Source organism: Balaenoptera physalus (genome assembly GCF_965194825.1).
Source record: "Balaenoptera physalus genome assembly, chromosome: 11".
Lineage (NCBI taxonomy): Eukaryota > Metazoa > Chordata > Mammalia > Artiodactyla > Balaenopteridae > Balaenoptera > Balaenoptera physalus.
This window is the reverse complement of record NC_138896.1, coordinates 82,239,117-82,257,683: the sequence shown is the minus strand read 5'-3', so window position 1 is coordinate 82,257,683 and position 18,567 is coordinate 82,239,117. Positions and strand designations below refer to the sequence as shown.

General features: G+C 37.9%; 1 protein-coding gene and 1 pseudogene across 14 annotated transcripts in view; both read left to right on the top strand.

The window, feature by feature from the left end:
• The window catches only part of FHIT (fragile histidine triad diadenosine triphosphatase), a 1,480,075-nt gene that overhangs the window by 293,062 nt on the left and 1,168,446 nt on the right, over positions 1-18,567 (top strand). The gene's annotated exons all lie outside the window — the stretch shown is intronic.
• The window catches only part of LOC309637477 (DNA replication factor Cdt1 pseudogene), a 29,746-nt pseudogene continuing 17,847 nt past the window's right edge, over positions 6,669-18,567 (top strand). Inside the window, exon 1 of the transcript in view lies at positions 6,669-18,567. This exon is cut by the window's right edge and continues 17,847 nt beyond it. The product of the transcript in view is annotated as a DNA replication factor Cdt1 pseudogene (transcript).

Genomic DNA, 18,567 nt, shown 5'->3' with positions numbered 1-18,567 from the left:
TCTTTTTATTCCTGCGATGGATATCCTTTCATGAAATTGCCAGCAGGGAATCAATAGTAATAAATCTGGCACCCTTCTAATCTCTTCTAACTTCACCATTGCTCTTCTGGAATGGGGCTACTAGGACCCTTTAAATTTGGTTTATAATTTCTGCTTGATCTGATGCGGAATGGTCACACCAGATTGCCAGACTCTAGAGTGACTGGCGGGATGTGATGTTGTGTGAGGTGGCAAGGGATGTTGTCATTTTCCAGTTGGCACAATAGGAGCTGAATTTAGCTTATAGACCAAGTGGTGAAAGAAGCTGCCAAGTCCAGTCATTTCTGATTAGTCAGGGCTTGAAGAGGTAAATGTTACTTGACAAGAATTTAATGTGTGATTTTCCCCTTCCTTCAGTATATTTTGGAAGTGTTAAAAAGTTGTTGACTTTTTTTTAAAGTAGGATGACTTAGAATGAAGAAAGAGTCAAAATTGCTGCCATGTTTTATAGGCGTTTATAGTTGGAGACTAAGTTTGGTTCTGAGAGCTTGGAAGGAAGAAGACTTGGGCATCCTTAGCAAAGATGAAAGAAACTGGTTCTTGCTTAAAGGGAGGTTGTAGTCTAGTGGGAAGATGGACATGCAAACAGATTGCCACAGTGTAAAATGATAGCTGCTCTAGTAAGAGATATGTGTAAATCTAGGCAGTATTGATATTTCTGTCACTTACTGATATTATTTTATCCCTTGTTTATTTGGGCCATAAATGGCTGAGATACATGCCTATATTTATTCCTATTATCAAGGTATATTGAGAGTGAATTTTCCAGCTTTCAAGATGACTAGCTTGTATTTTGAAATTGAGAAGAAGTGTGGCTTCCCTGCTCTTGGAATGGTACTTATAATTCTTCACATGACCCAAAGCCTTAACTTCATTTCAGTAAAACTCCGTAGATTCCTAGGGGCTATTCTTTGATTGTATCTACATGGACAATAAAACAAATGGTTAAAAGATGAATAAACAGATCAAGTTGCAACTGTTTTTGGTGGTATGTAATAGTTGATTGCAAGGATTTGTCTTCTTTCCCCCACTGTTTGTTGGCTGAGAGGACAGTCTGGTTATGGATCGATCAGCTGATTCAGTCTGGTATAGACAACAGAAGAAGGAGCCCCATCTGCCCTCCTTTTATCCAGGACAAAAAAAGTGCCAGCAAGCAGACTTCTGTTTATATCTCATTTTATAGAATCACCCCTAGCTTTAAGTGGGTGCTGGAGTAAGGGGGCTGTGAACAGAAAATGAGTTAGCCAATCAATTGCCAAACTCAATCTTATCCAAATAAAGCCATTGTCAATAAATCTGATAATACTATACCCTATTGTTTTTTCAATGTGTTTTTCCCCTTTAATAATACCATGAATATTTTTTCATTTTAGTAAATATTCTGCTACATAACTTTCAATGTCTACATAATATTCCACTTGATGACTATACCATAGTTAATTTGAACAGTCTTCTTTTGTTTGAAATGTAGGATTTTCAAGTTTTACTTTTATAAAATAAATAATGTGGTGATGAACATCCTCATAGCTATTCTTTTTCAGAACTGTTTTGACCATTTTTCTTTCATTTTGATTCTCTTTTTTTTTTCAGATCCTCAAGTAACAATGATATTGATCCCCCCACCTTTTTTCAAATCTTCAAATAACAATGATATAAGTAAATAACCAGATCTTTAAGTAATCTCTTTAAACAGAGTCTGGGGAGAAGAATTCTTCAATAAATCAGATAAGCTAGATTATATCTACCAGATGCCAAATATCCTATTGATTTTACGAAATCAGAGAAGCAGCTGGTAAATTCAGAGACAGGATAGGGAGGAGGGAAGTGATCTATTTTTTGATGGAATCAATTTAATCAGTTCAGTTAAAATGACGTTTGCAGCTCTGGTTAAGGGGATCTGGCAGTTTGCAGATATGTTAACATTTAGAATCCCTCCTGCTTGAAAATGTATTTTCATCTGGTATTGTGTTCCTTTTTGTATAAAGATTGTCAAATGGGAGTGTAAAGGTAGTTCATCCCCCAGCTCATTTGTCAGAATGTATAGTAGGCATGTTGAGACGGAAAGCCTGGCATCCACGCCAGCTAGAAGCAGAAGCTACAGAGAAGTCTGGCTTCCAAGGGAGTAGTAGGGGAAGTGCTGACACTAGCCCCTCTCCTGCTGTTATTGCTGTGGTCTTTGGGAGAGGATTAATGGTACCTTCCCTTGTTTGAGTACTAACAGTGGATTAGCAAAGCTGAGCATAGGGCAGAGAGTTCTGGTACTTGATGAGTACATTACCTCTTATAACAGGGTTTTAAATGTCAATGCTTTTTACAATGTATATGAGGAATTCTAACTGAGAAGCTGGCTCATATGCTTAGACTACATCCAACTATATGCTTCTATTTTTGATGTTGCAAAATATGGTTAATTTTTATGGTGAATATTTTATGGCCTGCTTTTTGTTATGTGCCAGACAAATTGAGGGCAATGGAAACTGATGGGTGGTGAAGATAAAAGAGCAGTGTTGACCTTTTTGGTAAATCATTCATCACACTGCTTCATCTGTAAGTGGTTTTCTAGCTGTAGCTCATATTTGCTAATCACTACATTTGACTCTCAGTTTTACAGGGATTGATTGTCTTGCTGTGGATTGCCTTTTCTTGTCTTCCTTTCTTTCCTTTTCTTTTTTTTAAATTTTGGTTATTGTTATTATAACTATTTTATTACCTAGTAGTTCCTCCACCAGAGGGAGCTTGTGGACAGAGAGGCAATGGGAATTAATAAATCAGTTTCTTTTTGCTGCTCTTCATTGTGACTTGCAAGTTTTCTTCTCAGTAGCTGAGATGGACTTTAAGCATTCCATTCACCTACTCTCCTTTGAATCTTATTGGTCCCAGTAAAATTAAGTTGCAAGATGACTGTCTTTGGCAGTGGCCAGAGAATAGAATAGTTAACTGGGGTGCCTAGCGCCAGGATGCTTTTTGGCTTCCATGTTGATCAAAGTCCCATCAGGGGAAACCAAAGGGGAAAGCAAGAATAGCTTCTTAGTTTAATGGATCAAATCCTGGGAACTATGGAATTCATTACAGTGGAAGCTTAAATCTGTATCCTGGACCCGAAGTGATCCAAGGCTAATAAGCATCTGATAGAATACATCTCGCCAACATTGTGGACATCTATTGCTCTTTGTTTTTTGATCCTTTTGCCTGACTCTGGCCCATCCTTAGAGTTCAGAAGCATGATTAATGTATAAGGCCCTCAGCCTACAAGATACAGAGTGGACATGTACTGGCATCTGTGAGGACACTTAAGGGAAAGACTGCCTTAGGACCAAGAGAAATTAACCTTTGTCCACTAAGGAATCTGACCAGTTATAGTGCTATGCTGATTACCCTGCAGAGGTTGTTTCTTAATTATGTATTTTAGGGTTTATTAAAATAGGGACTGTGTCCCCTCTCTGGGGACAGAGAATATTTTGATATTTTGATTGCAATTAAGTGGAAATTGAGAACACTAACAGACAGAAACTAATCAGAAGTGTTTTACTGTTCCTTTATTCCCAATCAAATGCACTGTCAAGCAATATCTAGATATTACCTGCACTCTGCCTGTCCCCTGCCTGAACCTGGGATTCTTCTACCGAGTGAGTGGTCCTGGGTCCCACGTTGGCGTTGCTCATTTGGTTGATGAAGACATATTGACAGAGTTGTTGTTGGTAGGTTTGCAGCCAAGCCTCTAAGGGTATGGCCATGAGGCCATTCTGGAAGAGTGTGTGTGTGTGTGTGTGTGTGTGTGTGTGTGTTAGGGTGGCCATGGTGGTGCATGACCCTTTTTTATTATTTTGTGAAGGCACAAATCGTAGGCTTATGGCTGCGGCCAATCAGAATACTTCTGCCTCATTTTGGATAACAAAGAACATGTTCTTTTATGTTCTTATATTCTTTTATAGAAAAGAAAGAAACATGGTGTCTAAACAACAGCATCTTTTAATGGGGAATTTTCGGAAGTAACTTTTTTTTTCCGTTTGTTAGAGATAGAAAGCCAGCCTTTGGGGAAGGGACACTTAGGTCCCAGAAAAATAGGCAATAGCCACAGTCTATTAATAACAGGAGCTTCTCATGAGAAGGAATAATTCTTACATGGCGGTGACATTTTAGACTTTGAAGGAGATTTTCTCAAGTGTCTTCCATAGCAATATGGTACAGAAGTTAGTTTCAGGAGGAGGCAGAATGACTTAAGATGAATTTTTGGAATCCTGCTTATTGAAAATGCTGATGCTGTTGAGTGTTACTTCTCTCATCTTCCTTCTCCAGAAACACCAACTTACCTAGACTCACACCTACCTTTGCCCCCTTTCTCAAGACTTGAACATTAAGAAGAATTTCCTGTGTCTTCAGATTCAAATTCATTTCTAAATGCTCCCTTCACCTTTTACTCTTCTCCACCGTAGGATACGGTCGTCACTAGCCACATGTGGCTATTTATGTTCAAATTAATTTAAATTAAACAAAGTGAAGAATTCAGTTCCTCAGTCACAATGGCCTCATATCAAGGGCTTGATAGGCACATGTGGCTATTGGCTATCTTACTGGACAGTGTCACTATACAACATTTCCATCATCACAGGAAGTTCTGCTGGACAGTGCTGCTCTGATGCTCTTGGCTACCCACTAAGGATATTGCTTCTCTGTCACCCTCTCAGGCGGTGGGTGTTTTTTTTTCAGTGTCTGGAGTGGAGTTGGTGTCTTCTTTTCATCCTCATTGTCACTTCTAGACAGCTTCTTTTTTCTTCATCCACAGAAGTACTTTTAAAGCATGTGGGATCAGCCTATCCTACTGCCTACTACTCCTCTGTATTTATTGATGATTTTATTCCCTAGCTCACTGTCTTTGTGCCCATCACTCTCCTGCCATCATTCTAGGTAAGAATGTCCACATAGATTACTCATATCTGGCCTCTCAGTTCCTTGAAATTCTCACTTGCAAATGTCACTTTCCCTACCTCATGGTCAGTGGCCAGTGGCTCTCAATCTAGGAAGTACTTCTCTCCTTGGGAGCATTTGTAAATGTGAGCAGTCCTACTGGCCTTTAGAGGGCAGGAGCTAAGGATGCTAAATGTCATTCAGTGCATGAGACAGTCTAGGCAATGAAGAATTATTTTACCCCAAATGCCATAGTGCTCTTGTTAGGAAACACTGTGCTAACCTTCTAAAAACAATGTACATACCTTAATTAAAAACACTTTATTGCTAAAAAATGCTAACCATCATCTGAGCCTTCAGTGAGTTGTAATCTTCTTGCTGATGGAGGGTCTTGCCTCCATGTTGATGGCTGCTGACTGATCAGGGTGGTGGTTGCTGGAGGTTGGGGTGGCAGTGGTGATTTCTTAAAATAAGCCAACGATGAAGTTTGCCACATCGATTCCCTCTTCCTCTCATGAACAATTTCTCTGTACTATGCAGTGCTGTTTGATAGCATTTTATTTCCAAGTTGGGCTCAATCCTCTCAAACCCTGCTACTGCTTTATCAACTAAGTTTTGTAATATTCTAAATCCTTTCTTGTCATTTCAACAGTCTTTACAGCATCTTTACCAGGAGATCTTTTCCATTTCCAGAAACCATTTTCTTTGCTCATACATAAAGAAGCAACTCCTCATTTGTTAAAGTTTTAGCATGAGGTTGCAATGATTCAGTCACATCTTCAGGCTCCATTTCTAATTCTAGTTCTCTTGCTATTTCTACCACATCTGCAGTTACTTGCTCCACTGAAGTCTTGAACCCTTTGAAGTCGTCCATGAGGGTTGGAATCAATTTCTTTCAAACTCCTGTTAATGTTGATATTTTGACCTCTTCCCATGAATCACAAATCTTCTTACTGGCATCTAGAATGGTGAATCCTTTCCAAAAGGTTTCCAGTTTACTTTGCCTAGATCCGTCAGAAGAACCACTATCTGCGGCAACTGTAGTCTTAACAAAAACATATTTCTTAAATAATGAGTTGAAAGTCAAAATGACTCCTTGATCCATGGGCTGCAGAATGGATGTTGTGTTAGCAGGCATGAAAACAACATTAATCTCATTGTACATCTCCATCAGAGCTCTTGGGTGACCAGGTGTATTGTCAATGAGCAGTAATATTTTGAAAGGAATCTTTTTTCTGCAGTAGGTCTCAACAGCGGGCTTCAAATATTTAGTAAACCATGTTGTAAACCGGTGTGCTGTCATCCAGGCTTTGTTGTTCCATTTATAGAGCACAGGCAGAGTAGATTCAGCATAATTCTTAAGGGCCCTAGGATTTTTGGAATGGTAAATGAGCATTGGTTTCAGTTTAAAGTCAGTGACTGCATTAGCCCCAGCAAGAGAGTCAGCCTGTCTTTTTTTTTTTTTTTTTTTAAGATTTATTTATTATTTATTTTATTTATTTTTGGCTGCGTCAGGTCTTAGTTGCGGCATGCGGGCTCTTCATTGTGGTGCGCGGGCTTTTCTCTAGTTGTGGCGTGCAGGTTTTTCTCTCTCTAGGTGTGGCATGCAGGCTTCTCTCTAGTGGTGGCGTGTGGGTTTTCTCTCTCTAGTTGTGGCACACAGGCTCCAGGGCACGTGGGCTCTGTAGTTGTGGTGCATGGGCTCCAGAGCACGTGGGCTCTGTAGTTGTGGTGCATGGGCTCCAGAGCACGTGGGCTCTGTAGTTGTGGTGCATGGGCTCCAGAGCACGTGGGCTCTGTAGTTTGCAGCACACGGGCTCTAGTTGATACGCATGAGCTCAGTAGTTGCGGCACGTGGGCTTAGTTGCCCCACAGCATGTGGGATCTTAGTTCCCTGACCAGAGATTGAACCCCCGTCCCCTGAATTGTAAGGCGGATTCTTTACCAGTATACCACCAGGGAAGTCTTCAGCCTATCTTTTGAAGCTTTGAAGCCAGGCACTGACTTTTCCTCTCTAGCTATGAAAGTCTTAGGTGGCATCTTCTTTCAATATAAGGCTATTTCATCTGCATTGAAAATCTGGTTTTTAGTGTACCCACCTTCATGAATTATCCTAGCTAGATCTTCTGTATAACTTGCTGCAGCTTCTATATCAGCACTTGCTGCTTCACCTTGTACTTTTATATATGGAGAAGGCTTCTTTCCTTAAACCTCATGAACCTCTGCTAGCTTCAAACTTTTCTTCTGCAGCTTCCTCACCTCTCTCAGCCTTCATAGAATTGAGAGTTAGGGCCTTGATCTGGATTAGGCTTTGACTTAAGGGAATGTTTTGGCTGGTTTGATCTTCTATCCAGACCGCTAAAACTTACTCCATATCAGCAGTAGGGGTACTTTGCTTTTTTAGCATTTATGTGTTCATGAAGTAGCACATTTAATTTCCTTCAAGAACTTTTCCTTTGCATTCACAACTTGGCTAACCGTTTGGTGCAAGAGGCCTAGCTTTTGGCCTCTCTCAGCTTTCGACATGCCTTCCTCAATAAGCTTAATAATTTCGGGCTTTTGCTTTAAAGTGAGAGATGTGCGACTCTTCCTTTCAGTTAGACACTTGGAGGTCATTCATTGTAGGGTTATTAGCTGGCCTAATTTCAACATTGTTGTGTCTCAGGGGAATAGGGATGCCCGAGGAGAGGGAGAGGGACGGGGGAACTGCTGGTCAGTGGAGCAATCGGAACACACACGTATGTTGATTAAGTACACTGTCTTATATGGGTGCAGTTTGTGGTGCCCCAAAACAATTACAATAGTAGCATCAAAGATCACTGATCACAGTGATAATAGTGAAAAAGTTGAAGATGTTATGAGAATTATCAAAATGTGGCACAGAGACATGAAGTGAGCAAATGCTACTGGAAAAATGGCACCAATAGACTTGCTTGTTGCAGGATTGCCACAAACCTTCAATTTATAAAAAGCACAGTATCTTCTAAGCACAATTAAAGCAAAGTGCAATAAAATGAGGCATGCCTGTATTCATTTCTCCTCTCATGCCCTCACTTCCCTCCTTACCCAGCTTAGGTGCTATGGTCAGTCTCTCCTTTGCTTGTCTCTCTGTGTCCTGTTTACTGGCATGACTCTGACCCTATGTCTACTTTGGACCTGAGTGCAGTTGAATGGAGAAGAACACAAAACTATGCTGAATGGCATTACTTTGAGTTTATGTCCACAAATTTCAAGTGTATCCTCTGCTCTATTTAGCAATCTTTCATCATTTGCTTAATACTTCTACTCTGTGAGGCAACGGTTTTACACCTTCACCTGTACCTCAGACCTCCAACTCCCATCCCCGATTCTCCCCTCAGCTGATTCCTTCACTTCGTTTTTCATTGGTGAAATAGAAACAATGAGAGTAAATGACCTCATCTCCTCCAGCGAATCTGCACTGATTCTGTTTCTGCACCCGCTGTCTAGGTCCAGCTTCTGGTACTCTACATGAACTATATGGAACCCTGTGGTAGCTCCCTATCATCCTCATAATAAATCCAATCTCATTGCCATAGCCTCAAGGCCCTTCAAGATTGGGCTCATGCTTGTCTTTCTCACCATGTCTACTATTACTCTCTTTTTTTGTCCCCAAGTTCTGGTCACACTGGTTTTCTTGCTGTTCTTCGTGTATGTCAAGCTTATTCTCACCTCACCATCTTTGTGTTTGCTGTTGCTTCTGTCTGGAAGTCTTTTCCCCTAGATATTTCTATGCCTTGCTTCTTCTTTGTTAGACTCAGGCTTCTGCTCAAATGTCATCTCCTCAGAGAATCCTTCCTTGACCACTCTGCCCACAATAGTTGTCCTTCTCCCCCATCATTCTCTAACTCCTTACCCTGCTTAATTTTTTTCCACAGGACTTATCACTACCTGACATAATATTATAAATTTGTGTTAATTTGTTTATTATCTGAATATAACTTTATGAGGGTAGGGATTTTGCCTGTCTTTTTCGCTTCTGTATCTTCAGGGCCTAGAACAGTATTTAGCACTCAATATCTATTGATTAAGTATTTAACACATTTTTGATAAGTGAATATTGAATAAAGTATAGTGACTATTGTGGCAAAGGCTCTTTTTATTTGTCACGCAGTTACTATTCTGAGGCATAGGACGACTCAGTTCTCTCACCACTTTTCTCTATTTGAAAGATTGGGAAACCTTTTGTGCAGTGTCCCATAATATCATTGGGCTTTTGTTTGATATAAACACATCATTTACATATTAATTCTGCCTTTGTTGTTTTCTCATTAGCCCATAACAATTAAAAGAGACTATTACTCTGCCACACTATGGGTTTTTATGATGTCATATCAAAGTCTCCATTAATTAAATAACTTAATATATTAAAGCCTTATTCGATGACAATATCTTTCAATTGTGAATCATCTCCACTAAAGAGCACAATGGCAGACGTGGGACAATTTTAGCATTAGGACATGCCAACCTAACAGCCAGATGTGCTTATTGACACAATGAAAGTTAAAAACTGTCACTTTAGGTGATTGATTGGTGCCAATGACACTGCGAACAGGACAGTCGATGGGGTAAAAAAAGACAAACTCAGGCACTGCTATTGGAAGGCACAGCTCAATTATCAGATTGTCATTTAGATTCTTTAGAATGTTAATTGGATAAAATCACAAATGAAAAAATAAAATGTTTGGAGCTATAAGACTGTGTCTTTGGGTTTCGGTTCAAGAGAGATTGACGTGCAGGGTAACATTCAAACTTCTTAATTTATAATGCAAGGTCCTCATTTAACTGGAATGTGAATTGGAGTGGAAGATAGTAAGACGAAGGCAGGGAGACCAAGGATGCTAATGTAATTATCTAAGGAAGAGATGCTAAGAGATGGGGTTGGGAAGAAGAGATGTAGGAAAGGAGGAGACAAGACGAAAGCTGCGTAATATGGAAGTAAAAAAAAAAATGAGGGAGAGTGAAGTACAGCAACATCGGCAGTAGATGACAAATGGATTCTTTTATATTCATGTTACAGGTAAAGACATAGAATAGTGGATTGGCCACCTTAATTTGGAAATTTTTGTGTGTTACTTGTGTAAGGATTAATTAATTACCTTATAGCTTTAAGAGAGTATGGTTTGCTAATGTGTCTAAGTGACTTATTGAGAATAGCTAAATTATGAGCCTAAGCTAGATATAGTCATGCCTTCTGTGGTGTGTCGACTTGGTACATTTGGATAATCCCTGACTTTTGGTAAAGTGTAAATCAAGCTCATGGTTGAAATAAAGCCAGAGATACCAGGAATCACAACAAACATAAAGATGATTCATTCTCTGTGTCAATAGACAAAGATTTTTAAGTTGCATGGGGAAGAAGAAACAGTAACACTCTCTTTACACACTGTTTATAAGGAATACCCCTATTAAGAATAATGGCATGGGAAGATTGAAAGAAGATAGATGGAAATTGATATACTATACCATGCAAATACCTTTCAAAAGAAGGCTGATGACACTGTATTAATATCGACAAAATGTACTTTAAAAAATGTTATTACAGATAAAGAAGATCATTATTTAATGATAAAAGAACAATTCACCAGAAAGATATATTAATCCTGAACCTGCATTACCTAGTCACATCATTTCAAAAATATATAAAGTAAAAATTGACCATATCACCACGAGGTATTGAGAACATAGGTAATCATAATTGGGAGGATTTTTAAAATTATTTATTTATTTATTTATTTAATTTATTTGGTTTTGCCGGGTCTCAGTTGCAGCAGGTGGGCTCCTTAGTTGCGGCTTGTGGGCTCCTTAGTTGCGGCTTGCCGGCTCCTTAGTTGCAGCACGTGGGCTCCTTAGTTGTGTCAGGTGGGCTCCTTAGTTGCGGCACGTGGGTTCCTTAGTTGCAGCAGGTGGGCTCCTTAGTGTGGCATACGAATTTTTAGTTGTGGCATGCATGTGGGACCTAGTTCCCTGACCAGGGTTCAAACCTGGCATGCATTGGGAGAGCAGAGTCTTAACCACTGTGCCACCAGGGAAGTCCCCATAATTGGGAGTTTTAAACATTTTCTCTAAGACACTGAAAAATCAAATAAACTAAAACAAGTAGAAAGGATAAAGAAGATTTAAATAACATAACTGATTAGCTTGATTGAATAGACATACATAGAACTCTGAACTCCTGAACTCCACTACCAGAGAATATACACACATCGAAAGCCTTACCACTGATTGCTAAAAATTATATTTCCTCTTATCTCAGAAGAAAAAATATTAGGAGACCAAAACCAAATAGACATCAAAAACTTTATACATTTGGAGACAAGATCATACTTCTAAATCTTGTCAAAGAAAAGTGATGATAGAAATTAGTTGATACTTTATTTTAAATCTTGTGGGTTACAATTAAAGAGGTACATAAAGGAAAATTTATAGATTCAAATGCATATATTTGAAATGAAGGAGGACTGATTATTAGTGAGTTAAGCATTCAACCAAAAAGTTATAAATAAGATAGCAGAGTAAACCAAAGTAAAGCAAAGGGAGAAGATAACACAAAGTACTGCAAAAAGAAATGAAATAGAATACAAAGGAATAGCAGAGAAGATCGACAAAGCAAAGGATGATTCCTTGAAAGACTAACTAAATACATCTGGCAAACTTGATCAGCTACAGAGACAAAGACAGAAAGAAGGAAGGAAAGAGTAAGAGTGACAGAGAGAACACAAATAGTATTAGAAATGAAAAAAGGGACCTAATATATGTATAGTAGAGAATAAAAGGTCAAAAGAATGCACTATGAGTAACTTCATAGTAATATATTTGAAACATACATTTTAATAAATAGGGGTGCCCAATACATTTATGATACACACATTCTAAGCTCATGTCACAACAGGAGACTGAGAAACATGATTTCTAACTGAGTTTGAATAAATGAATGGAAGAGAAAATCATTCAATCATATGAAACGTATTTATGGACATCTGCTATGTACTGGGAATTGTGCTGGTGCTACCTTATATTTTCATGAGGGGGATGGACATTAAACAAATCATTACAAAAGCAGATATTTACAGTTGAGGTAAGTGCAGTATAGGAAGGGTCAGAGCATTTAACAGGGAACTTAATCTTATTTGGGCAAAGGGCAGATTAACAAAGGTTTCCTGAAGAAGTGACATTTAAGCTGGAACTTAAATAATGGGTAGGAGTTACCCAAGCTAGAAGGCATTACAGGGTCCAAAGACATAGATCATAGAGTGGATGGTTAGAAAGGTGTGAAAATCGGTTTCAGCAGTAGCCTTTGGAATATGGTAAGCATTTATACAAGCCAAATACATTAAATTCACACGTCTAAGTAGAGCACAAACATATTTCCCCTTCTTAATAGCTTTATGTAGATGCTTAAGAATGTAATCTGTAAAGAAAGTATTAAAACAAGGATGGGAAGGAAATAAACCAGCTTCATTCAGAGTAGTGGTTGCTTCTAGAGAAAGGAGAGCAGAGGAGGCTTCTGCATCCATCCCTTGTTAATGGTGATTCCCTTCCTGAAAGGAAGGATAAAGTAAGCCACAATCATGAGTGTGCTAATTTCTTTAAGTGTTGGCCTTATCTGAAATGGAGACCTCAATTATAAAACATCAGGCAGAAAATCACAGAAGAGAAACTTAGAGATGCTATTCTGAAGGGAGCAGTGGTTTAGACAGTACTACTCAAAATGTGAAGAGGGAGGTCAGACACTGAGAGTAAGGATTTAGGACTGCCTTGTCCAGCACAGTTGCCACTAGCTACATGTGGCTATCGAGTACTTGAAATGTGGCCAGTCTGAATTGACATACTGTAAGTGTACAATACACATTGGATTTTGAGGACAGTATTAAAAAAGAATGTAAAATATTTCAATAATATTTTTTATTGAAGTATAGATGATTTACAATATTAGTTTCAAGTGTACAACATAGTAATTCAATATTTTTATAGAGTTTACTTCACTTAAAATTATTATAAAATATTGGCTATATTCCCTGTGCTGTGCAATATATCATTATAGCTTATTTATTTTATACATAGTAGTTTTTACCTCTTAAAACGCTACCCCTTTTATGCCCCTCCCTGCTCTGGTAACCACTAGTTTGTTCTCTGTATCTGTGAGTCTGTTTCTGTTTTGTCTTATTCATTTGGTTGTTTTACTGGGTTGGCCAAAAGTTCATTTAGGTCTTTCCACAAGAGTGTATGGAAAAATCCGAACGAACTTTTTGGCCGGCCCAATATTTTTTAGATTCCATGTAGAAGTGGTAACATATAGTATTTGTCATCAACAATATTTTTATATTGATTATATTATATGAAATGATAAGATTGTGGATATATTGGGCTACATTAACATATTATTAAAATTAATCTCACCTGTTTCTTTTTACAGTTTTTAACATGGCTACTAGAAAGTTTAAAATTACACATGTGGCTGGCATTTTATTTCTGTTGGACAGTGCAAGTTTAGAAACTTTTATAGCAATTTGGCATTGCCACAATATCCAAGTGTATATCTCATCAGCCCACAACATATTGGAAAGGAATAATACAGTCAACTAGTATTTCATCACAGATAATTAGTGAAGTGCTGCTTGAAACCATTCATATCTTCCAAAGTGTTTAGCCACTATGCTTATTATAGGAAGATACATATATTGTCATTTTCTCAGAGGTCTGTGAAATAGTCCAAGGAAGCAACTTGTTAAATTGATGTGGCCTTCTGAGTATGAAAAAAGTGATTGATAAAGATGCTATCATATAACCCTTCAGATTTGCTTGTATTTATTTTCAATTACATAACTTGTATATTGGAGTTGGAAAGAATATAATAAAAACTGTGGTAAATAATACATTTTTAAAAGTCCAATTGAAAGACCAGTTTGGCATCAACTAGTTTTTTTTTTTTTTTTTTTTTTTTTGAGAATTGAAAAAACAGGGAGTGGGGAAGCTCATATCTCAAATTAGTTACATTGCAGCATTGATAATATACTTCTGTAATTGTCTTCCTTAGATTTTGTTCTATAAAATTGACTTATTTTTCATCAGAATGGGCTAGTTAACATTGGACTTGGAATTGGCACAGGTGAGCTTGTGATTTACAGGGCAATTTTTCTCATCAAAACCTGGGCAGAACCATTTATTTTAAAACCAATATTTATTTTACAATGGGAAGATGGTGCAGATTAAAGGAGCATAAAACCATGATAAATCACCCAATCTTCATCCCACAGAAAATCTTTTAAATGGCTCTTTAAAGTAATGGCAGTAAAACCGTCTCATAGAGTTTGTATTTGGATGACTTTCTAGCATATGGTATAGTCATGTAGATTAAAATCTAATTAACGAGGAATTTGTAAATATTCAGACGTGGTCTGTGTGATTCTTTTTCAGTGAAAAGTTAAATGTGTTTTTTCCGTAGCCAAGTTTCTGAGTCTTGCTCATGAGTAAAGGGAATCCAGCCTCAAATTTTTAGCTGTTTGAAATCAAAGGCCGAAGAAATGAAATATCTTTTAGTCTTTTTATTTAATAATCAATGTTTATATTAAATGTTTAAGAACATGTTTATGTTTACTATAGATTATTATACAAGAAAGGAATTTTTATAACATCTTGTTTGATTTGGTTCCCATTTATATCTTAGGTTACAGTAATTTCTGTGGTTAAAAATAATAGAGTTAAATTTCTCTAATAGTATTCTTTAACACTATTCTAATGATAAATGGACTTGTATAGAACCTTTGGACTGATTAAAAAATGATAAAGAGTAGAAAACATTTGAAATGGATGAGATCTGCTTGTAATCATGGTGAATTTTACAAATGGGGAGTCTGTGGCCTGTGGATGTTCCATTGTGGGTGTTCTGTCTCTACCTAACTGAAGACTCCAGGTCAGCAGTTGGCAAACTTTTTTGTAAAGGACCAGAGACTAAATATTGTAGGCTTGTTGGGTCCACATTCCAACTATTCAACTCTGCTGTTATTGGGTGAAAGCCGCCATAAGTAATATATAAATGAATGGGTGTGTGCATACTCTTTGACCCAACAATTCTATGTCTAGCAATGTTCCCTAAGGAAATAATCAGAGGCTTTGGCAAAGAAGCATGTACAAGAGTATCTGTCATGATATTACTTTATGACGTGGAAAGCTATTTATGGGGCCTGGTTAATTAAAAGAAAAGCAGCAAAACAGAATGTAATATGTGATCCTACTTTGATATAATGTATGTACAAACCCATATATTAGGTTGGATCATGTGAAATTAATGTTAAATGGCTGTTTTTTATCTGCAAAATGGAAATTTTATATGGTCAACCTAAGAAAGAGACTGAAAGATTATCCACCTGTAATTTCTTAGGTGGAAGAAATAGAATAATTTTTATTCTACTCTTTTTCATATGTTCATTTGTTACAAGGAATATATTTTACTTCACAGTGAGAAAATGATGCAGGTTTTTTAGGACAAAAGAAGGATTTTGCCATTCAAATTGTGGGTACATAGCAATGGAAATGCAGAAGGCATGCACATGTAGTCCCCTCTGGAGGAGATGTGTCTCCTGTGAGGAACTAGGAGCTTTGTTTTGTTGGCAAGGCCATTCCTGTTATGGCAGTGGATACAGGGAGCTGCAGCCAGCGCACGTTGTGTATTTTCTCCCATTGGTTGACTCCATTCCCCCTGATGCCGTTTAACATTCAATTCATCATATGAACTCCTCTTGTTCAGATTGCTTTCACATTAGATTGCTGTCTGATTAGGATTTGGCTTTGCATGGAGGACATCTTCAGGAAGGGAACGTTCTGGTCATTCTGACGTCTGTGCGGCAGTTATATTACAAATTGTAGACTTCTACTTCGATATTTTGGGTTCATGCCGCTGGACTCGTGAGCTTTGTTTAATGAAGTCCACCTCCTGAGAGAGGGATTATGTCTTGTGTGCTGAGAACCCCAAGGCCCAGGATGCCAAAACCTAGTGAAGGAACTTCCTAAGGTATAGATGACCTTTAGTTGGGTCTCTGGGGAGGGAGCCTGCTGCCCTTCCTCAGATGGCATTCTACATTTCTGCACAGTAAGTTGCTTGAGTCTTTTCTTATTTGAAACTTTGCCCCTTTCCAACTCTCAAGTTCTGCAATTCTTCAATTTTTCTCTCTTCAGCCCTTGCTTGCTCCGTTTTCCTCACTGTTTCTTGTCACCTGGCAGAAACACAGTGGGGAGAGACTGGTACACAAGAGACATTTTGCTGCTGGTATTTAACTTTCTCCTGAAGTTTTTGTTGGATGACATTGATTTCTAGTGCAAAGGGCGCTCAGCTTTGGAGCAGACCTGTAGAGAAATAGAGTCCCTCAGGCCTGCTGTGAGGCTAGAATCCCCTTGTCCCAGCAACAGGGATTGGCATTTGTGTGAGACAGTGGGACATGCCCCTGATGCCGGGAACTTCTTGCAGTGACAATCAGCGTGAAGAAAAGCGATGGACCATTTCTCCACGTGAGGGAGGCCGACATTTTGTGAGCTCACATGTTTTTCTCATCAGACTCTGAAACGGCATTTTACTGTATTTTGATACAATGTTCAAACTACACATTAGGGGTAATTTCTGCCTTATTTGGAGCACCAGTCAGAATGATCTTATCTCCATTAGAGGAAATGAAGAGGCCTCTGTATCTGACACTACTTTGTTAAAGAGAAAATATTTTCCCAGGAGGCAAAAGTTACTGGCTAAATACAGCCCCAAATCAAAGATCTTTTCTACCAAGAACTCTTATGTCAGCTTTCTTTTTCATAAATTGATGTGGATCTGTGGAATTTACATTTCCTACAAATTGTTTACCCATTTTCCCTTTTCATAAGGTGAGAGAAGATCCTAATTCAAGATACATTCTGTCACTTTGGAGGCTGATTGGGCATGAGGGTTTTTTTGTATTCAAAGAAATCCCCAAAGCAATTGGTAAACCTGCTTATAGAATTTGATGTTGCACATCTTGAGGAGGATTTAAGTCTGAAAATTTAAAAGACTTCAATTCACAAAGTGTTGATTGCATCATTTTGCTTAGTAGTACAGTTAAGTCATTTTTAAAAAGTCAAGTGAATACGTTTTGGCCTCATCAATGAAATGTACCAAGGACCATAAAGTAGTGAAAATGGTGTTAAGAAAAACAACATTTCATTTTTTCTCTGTATTTTTGTATTGAAAAAAGTGAAAATTACCCTCTTTCCCTTTGAGTTCATGCTACAAAAGCTTATAAATTTTATGTTGGGTATTTAGATGTTTATGTGAGGGGAGCTCAATTTATAAATCTGAATGCTAACAATATGACGATTAATTTTAGAAAATTGTCAGTCAGCAGACATGCTGGGCCTAGAATAAGATGATTCATTTGCTATTTAGGCAATATTGTATGTTATAAAAAATCAGGGGATAGTCACATAGAAAGGGGAAAAATGAATGGATCAATAATTTAATTTAGCTCTGACCTGGCTAAGTTCTATAACATGGTTCATAATTTTTCGATGAATAGACCCTTAACATTTTACATATAGTGCCTCAGTTTTGTATTGATCTTCCCTAATGTATTCTTCATGTCAAAGAAAGGAATAAAAACAAACAAAACACACTGTTTAACAAAAACACATTGTGTCACCTGCAAATGTTAACCGAAATATGACAACATATTGGCGTTATTTATTCTGTTTTCAGAACTACTTTTTTCCAGGCTAATTTAAAAATTTAGAAGAGAAATGGGTAGTAAATGAATGATGATTTGAAGGGCAAGTTCATGGAGTTCTCTCTTAGTTAATAGATTCTTAGCCTCTCTGCATTACTTAATTGCTTATTAAAAGTGGAACCCCTGATGTACTATGTGTAGTGTGTATTTATTCCATGGAAAATTATTAATTTTTAATTGAACTAAGCGAGTGCTTAGAAGGGACCCTAGCTATTAATCAGGAAGCAAGTGATTGACTGATGTTCATGTTCATTAATTATTCAAGAAAGTTCAATTTTAAGGTCTATAACAGTAGAAGAAAGTTTTTATAAGTGAGTGTGTTTGTGCTGGTACATTTTAGTACTATATTTATTTGTTCATTTAACAAATATTTAGTATGTGCTACATGCCGTGCAGTGATGAGTCAGTGATGAGCAAGCCCATGGGCCCCTGTACTCACAAAGCTTCCAGGGCAGTATGTAAAACAGAGGTATATCAGTGCTGTTTAGGAGACTCAGTTTTGCTTGACTCCCCTCTATGTACAGAAAATGATTCTTCTCTGCACAGATTTTCTGAGTCTCCTGGAAGTTCAAGCTATCAAATTCTAATTACCATCTGAGACAATATTTTCTTTAGAATGATAGAATCATAGTTTCTAAGAGCTGAAAGAGACCTGCGAAGTTGTCTGGCACTGGACCCTTTTGTCCTCCGGCCTCAGCCTGGGCCTGTCCAATGTCAGGAGGGGGAAGTGTACTCATTCATGGGGTCATTTCTGGAATGTGTGGATTATTTCAAAGTTCTTCCAAATAATGAACTGAAGCTTATTTCCCTGCAAAATCTCTTTATCGATTCCAGTTTTGTATCTTGGACAAAATCATCACAT